Genomic DNA, 6,854 nt, shown 5'->3' on the forward strand with positions numbered 1-6,854 from the left:
TGCTCTGCAATATGGATAGATTAGCCTCCTCATGACCTAATTAATAATAATTATAATTGTTATTATATATACAAGTACCCTTCTTGAGCCACCAAAAAGGTTGCATTAGGACCTGGATACAAATTTTTGCAATTTAGGTTGGTTTGATGTTACGATTATCATCGAGTTAATTGCACTAAAGATCCTTAAATTATGATTTTCATTTAAATTAGTTCTTAAATTTTAAAATATTTAATTATATCTTCAAACCATTGATGTTATATCAATAAAGTCTTTTTATTATTAAAATTATTAATTTAATTATTAAATGAAACATCAAATCTCATGCTGCATAATTTAAAATAAAAAAATTAAAGTAAAATAAAACATGGTCGCATAACTTTTAAAAGTAAAAACTAAGGGTCTGTTTGATTGACGGAATTGATTTTCCGGAAAATCATTTCCAACTTTTCCAGTGTTTGATTGGCGGAAAACATTTTCCATTTGGAAAATGAACTCCAAAACAAGGGAAAATGGGTTACATTTTAGGGAAAATGTCTTACCCTTTCAATTTCCGTAAGACATTTTCCTTTCAATTTCCGTAAGACATTTTCCGTGCTCTCCTCTCTATCGCCTCCTTCATTCCTTCCTTCATTTCCGGTAGAAAACTGCTTCTGTTTATCGATTTTCCAGTAACTTGTTTTTTTTAATTATTCAATACTTGTTTTTTTAACACAATTACAAATAATTTATTTGATATTAGTTTTTTTCAATTTATAACGATTAATATTGTAGCTTAATAATTGAGTATTATTATAAATAAATCATTGCAATATAAGTAAAAATAATTTAAAATATAAAAATTTATTAATATATATTAATATATGTAAAAACAACTTTTCCGAAAAATATTTTCAAAAAATCTGCCAAGCAGCAGAAAATATTTTACACAGATTCAATCAAACACCAGAAAATATTTTCCAGTAAATCATTTTACAGAAAAGTAAAACATTTTCCAGAAATCATTTTACGGAAAATATTTTACTGGCAATCAAACAGACCCTAAAAGTAAAATAAAATTGAAAAAAAAGAGTGAACAATAAATCTTTTGTAAAAGTTTTGAAAAACTTAAAACCAAAATTTTTACGACAACCATTTTCAGAATATTCTTTTGTTCTTTAGAATTTTCGTTTTAAATTATATCACATGAGATATGACATCCAATTTAATGGTTAAATTGACTATTTGAGTAACGAAAGGACTTTATTGATAATTTTAGGATGTAATTGAAATGTTTTAAAGTTTGAAGACTAAGCTAGAATGAAAGTCATAATTTAAGGATATTTGATGTAATTAACTCTTCTTTATTAATAAAATTATATCGTATCAATCTATATATTAATATAATTATTAATAACGTAAATTTTAAAATATTTTTCAGTATTGATATTTCAACCTAATTAACTTGGGAAGGAAAAAATTATCAAATGGAAGTCAACAATTACGCTTGTACTATTATTTAATATTTTGATTGGGTTGAAGTTATTAAATAATTGAGTCTATTTAATTATTAAATTATTAAGAATTATTATTTTTATAAAATAATAAATAATATTTTGAGGATATTTTTTATTTTTATATAAAATCTAGAAAAATATAAACATACATATACTAATTTTTTTTATTTCAACTTTACCATTTCAATCAAAATCACATTTGATTTTTATATAATCTTTTTGTATAAATTGTTACATTAAGTTTTCCACTTGCATCGTAAATGTGCTAAAATCTAATATTTTGGCATTCTAATAAAATTTAATCTTCAACGTTTACATCTTATATCATTTTGGCCATATTTTTTTTTTTGTTAAATTTAGTCAATAACCTTTAAAAAAAAGAATCAAATCACTTCTTTTAATGGAAATACTAACTAAAACATAAATTTTTTTTAACGATGTTGGCATGGCAACGCACGTGATAATCTACGTGTATTTCATGTTGACATAATTTTTTTTGTCTCATAAGCCATAAAAAATTAAAATAAAATAGCATAAAGTACACATAGATTGCCATGAAGGCTTCTATATTTAAAATTTTAACATCTTTATAGTAAATAACATGTTTACCCTTATTTGATAAGTTTATTGTATTTAAAATTTTCTCTTTTAGTCATTAGTGTCACTTCAAACTCAGCCACGTGCTTAATACTCTACTAGATTTGACAAGCCCATTATGTGGACGAAAAAAATTATGAAGCAAATTGATTAAAAAATATATATACAAATTGTCACGTCCCAAAATATAGAAGGTTAATAAAAATAAATAATCAAAAAATTGAATAGGCTTGATGGTTAAGTAGTTAGTGTATTCCCTAACACTATGTTTGGTTGGGTGTATTGGCTATGCCAATACACCCCTAATCGGTGGGCCTCACCTAATACATCTTTATTCCATCGTTTGGTTGAATGTGTTTCTAATACGCGTGTAATACAATACAGATCTAATCGGTGAAAACCACCGATTTGTAATACAACCCTTCTGCTCAGATTAGGTGCTGCATCGTTTACCCTCCCTGTTTTACCCTCCCAATTGGCTTCCCCATTCCGTCGCCTCTTCCTTCGTTCTACCTTCGTTCTACCTTCGCCTCCCGATTGGCTTCCCCATTCCTTCGCCTCTTCCTCTGTCTCTCAACCTTTTCTTTTCTTTTTCTTTACAACCAGTCACTCTTTCGATTTGCCAACCAGTCGACCTTTTTCTTTTCTTTTTCTCTGTGTCACTCCTTCCATTGCTCTCAATTGGTGTTACTGCTACTGAAAGGTAAAGGTTTCTAACTCTCTTTTGCTCTCAATTATCTTGTAATTGTTCTAACTCTCTTCTTCTCTCTGTACTGAGTTTTAATGGCTATCTGTATTTAACATTCCTGTGGATGCTTGCTAAACTACGTACGTGTCTTGAAATTTTTCTGTGGATACTTTACTTTCCACTGGATATAAAAATTCTTCAGCAAAAATAAATAATTATATTTTGTTTTGAAAAGTAAAATAAAATCTTATTTGTGTTAGGAATTGCTTGTACAGAATTTGCCCTTGAGTTCCAAAGGAATATCATCAATGGCCATGAATGTCAGCAGTGCCTGTTTCTCAGTTTTGAGTTGCAAGAAACCCAACCGAATAAGAGCGGTTGCTTCCGAGGATTTTGCCACTACCGCTGCTCTCAAAACAGATACAGAAGACAAATTGAAGTTAGGAGGATCGGAGCTCAAAGTGACAAGGCTCGGAATCGGAGCATGGTCTTGGGGTGACACCAGTTACTGGAACAACTTTCAATGGGATGGTAAACTTTTACATTTTTCAGCTCATTTTTCTTTGATTTTTTGCTTATTTTTATGGTGTTTTGTGTAAGTAATTTCATAAAATGAAAATAACAGAATAATGGGTTTTTTCTTCTTCTCTTCCCCCAATATTTTAATGTAATTCAGCGTTTTCTTGCTTGTGTAACGTGTTTGTATGGTTCAAAAGTTAAAAGGTTGTTTGATATCTAGATTTTGGATTATTTTACTCTTTTTTTTTCTCTCTAATTAAGTTTATATATTTGTATCCCTTGTATACTGGCAGGTTCTTGGATTAGAACTATTGATTTATTGTTTTCTTCCAATTACTAGGTTTAGTGTTAGATTTGATTTGTACAACTGCCACAAAGTGATGTGTTGAGAATGTTCTATGTGGAGCTCTTGGTCTGCATTTGTTGCTTATGCTTTCTGCATATCTGATTGATTTGTACTTGCTGTGGAAACAGATCAGAAATTGAAGGCTGCTAAGGCTGCTTTCAATGGAAGTCTTGATTGCGGAATTACGTTTTTCGATACAGCTGAAGTTTATGGCTCTCCGGTAAAACACGAGATCATCTATAAATCAATTTATTTACTTTATTTATGGAAGAATATCGTTGATGATTCCTTTTTCACAGCTCGCCTTAGGTGCTGAAAATTCTGAAACTCTACTGGGAAGGTATGTGTCTTGAATTTCATTGAGGACAACGGTGTTACTTTAAAATCTCACCGAAGGTGGAATGTAGTACACAAAGTCAAATAATCAGAGTTTGGAAACAAGAACTAATGTCAAATGCATAAACTGAGTCTGGCATATATATTCTTTTTAACACAAGTAGGGTGCATATCTTTGTTTCAGGTGCCCTTATCGGGAAATATAAACCAGAAAATCCGCCATCTGGACCTAGAGGCCGGATTTACACTCCGGAGTTTTTAACTAAGGTATGTCTCTTGAGTATTTCGTATCCCAATTTTAATTTCAGACTTGATTGCTAAGGTCTTTTTAAATATACAGCTCCGACCTCTCCTTATCAGAATTAAGGAAATAGGAGGGAACTATGGGAAAACTCCAACACAGGTTTGTTCTTGTTCTTTTGCTTGTATATATATATATATGCTTAAATCTGTTGATAGATCTGTTGCTTCAATATTATGGTCATATTAATAGCACTTAGCAAAAAGACAAGTGCATTAGAAACTCGATATTTCATGTGCTGCCCATTGGACACCCAACATCTTTAGGCATTAGGCTTGGATGGCGTTTTCTTTTCATTGCACAATATGTGACTCAGCTTAATTACAACCATGGACACTAGTCCGTCTACAACAACCTCATAATCATGGCCTACACCAGCTGGGAAAATCTTGGCTCAAGTTGGTGAAATAATTGGTACAGAAGTTGTCTTCTTTAAAGTATATTTGATTTCCATGACCCATTCCTCGACCAAACAACATATGCAGTCATGCACTAAGATCACAATGAGATGAGAAAAAACCACAAAGCTTCGCAAGTGCTTTAAGTCCTCTTTGATGGCATTATCCTAATTTGGTATCTATGTATCATCTCCCCTGTAACTTTTAGATACACATCTGGAAGTTGTCACAAATAGGTGGAAACAGGCTGTTTTATTCTCATACTTTTTCATCTCGAGTTGCAACTACTCGATGGGGTATTTTAAAATGTGCTGAGATCTTTTATGAAATGAGCTTTTTTTACTACAGGTGGTGCTCAACTGGTTAATAGCACAGGAGAATGTTGTGCCAATCCCAGGAGCCAAAAATGCTGCACAAGCTAAGGAATTTGTAGGTGCCCTTGGCTGGAGACTAAGCAACGAAGAAGTGGATGAGCTACGGTCACTGGCATCGGAGATAAGTCCTGTTACCGGTTTTCCTGTGGAGAAGCTGTAATTCTTTTTGCTCCGATTCAGGTTGACTTAATTCTTGAATGTTAAACATAGAATGAATAACTCATATTCTAGTATTGGTTCCTTTGAGCCTCATCGTTTGGGTGTTCATTCTGATGCCCAATTTATGGGATCAGATAATGGGAATTGTCTACTAGTGGTGTGTGGGGCAATGATTTCTACAAAAAAAAAAAGAAAAAGAGAGTAATGGTTCCTCTTTCTCTCCCCACCCTGTTTGTAATAGTACCATGTAATGTATGTATATCTTTGTGGTAGTCCAGTCAAAGAAATTCAATCCTAGAAGCCTTACCATTTATTATAATGTATAACTTAAAAAATCAATTAAAGTTTAAAAAGGACACATTTGTCTCCAATTCTGAAGAGCAAAACCATGAGCTGTTTATGGCATCGTACAAATCTATAAGCTTTAGCATATAGAAGATTCATAAGCAGCCATGGAATAGCTTAAGCTAGCTAAACTCATTTCCCAAGTTTTTTTTTTAATTAAATAAAAATTGAATCCAACACTGAATATAATGTTTTAGGCAATGCATTTCTTTAAATCAAACAAATAATTTGATCTCTCAAACCCAAAAAAAGTCATCCTTGAATGCTTTATAAGAAGTCAAAGTTATGTCAACCAGATTTCCAATTTATTATTTCTGAAAGTTACAATAATAACAAATTACGATATGAATTTCAAAATTTTTAAGAAATGATATATTTCTTGGTTTATAAATTTTACTTTTTTTAAAAACAGTCAAATTAGTAAACAAAAATTTATTTTCCAAATTAAAAAATAAATAAATAAAATTCTTGTCTTCTACTTTTGAGCCATACAATGTATGTTTGCTTGGTCCAATTCATATATTATGATTTGAGTCAATTAATATAAGAATATTAATTATTAAGAATTTTATTAAATTATATATTTTAATTAAAATATATTTAATAATAATTATGTTAATTTATATTTTACAGTATCATATATTATGATTTGAGTAAATTAATATAAGAATATTAATTATTAAGAATTTTATTAAATTATATATTTTAAATAAAATATATTTAATAATAATTATGTTTAAATATGATTAAATTATTTATTATTGATAATAATAATCTTATTATAATTTAAATAACAATAACAATAATCATTTACCAAAACAAATTTATGCTAAGGGTATTCTAGTCATTTTAGTTTTTTTCATTATGCTATTACACCTCTATTCCATTCAACCAAACACAAGATTACTATTACGCCTCTATTCCATTACATTCAACCAAACAGTGGATTAGCTATTACACCTCTAATCCAATACACCTCTAATCCCAATACACCTCTAATCCAATACGCCTCTAATCCAATACAGCGAACCAAACGTGCCCTAAAAGTTTTAGGTTCAAGCAACTCTTTTCCAATTTCTTTTACTTATATTTTCAACAAACTAGGATAAAACCACACTAAAATACATATTGTCAGCTGTAAAAATTGAGTAAAAAATAAGTATTAGGCCTAATGGTTAATACGCCAATGCCCTCCTTTGTACACCCAAGTTTGAGCCACTATATCCCAAAAATCCCATTTTAATTTTTCGATAGGAAGGGTAAGTTACTATGTCACCCCTAGAGTTTGAAAATCC

The 6,854-nt window shown here is 30.3% G+C and overlaps 1 pseudogene; it reads left to right on the plus strand.

Annotated features, from left to right (window-relative positions):
- Window positions 1–2,518: 2,518 nt before the first annotated feature.
- LOC121214810 (uncharacterized oxidoreductase At1g06690, chloroplastic-like) lies at window positions 2,519–5,585 on the plus strand (annotated as a pseudogene).
- The last annotated feature ends 1,269 nt before the right edge of the window (window positions 5,586–6,854 follow it).

The sequence above is a fragment of the Gossypium hirsutum genome, chromosome D02 (assembly GCF_007990345.1).
Source record: "Gossypium hirsutum isolate 1008001.06 chromosome D02, Gossypium_hirsutum_v2.1, whole genome shotgun sequence".
NCBI classification, from domain to species: Eukaryota; Viridiplantae; Streptophyta; class Magnoliopsida; order Malvales; family Malvaceae; genus Gossypium; species Gossypium hirsutum.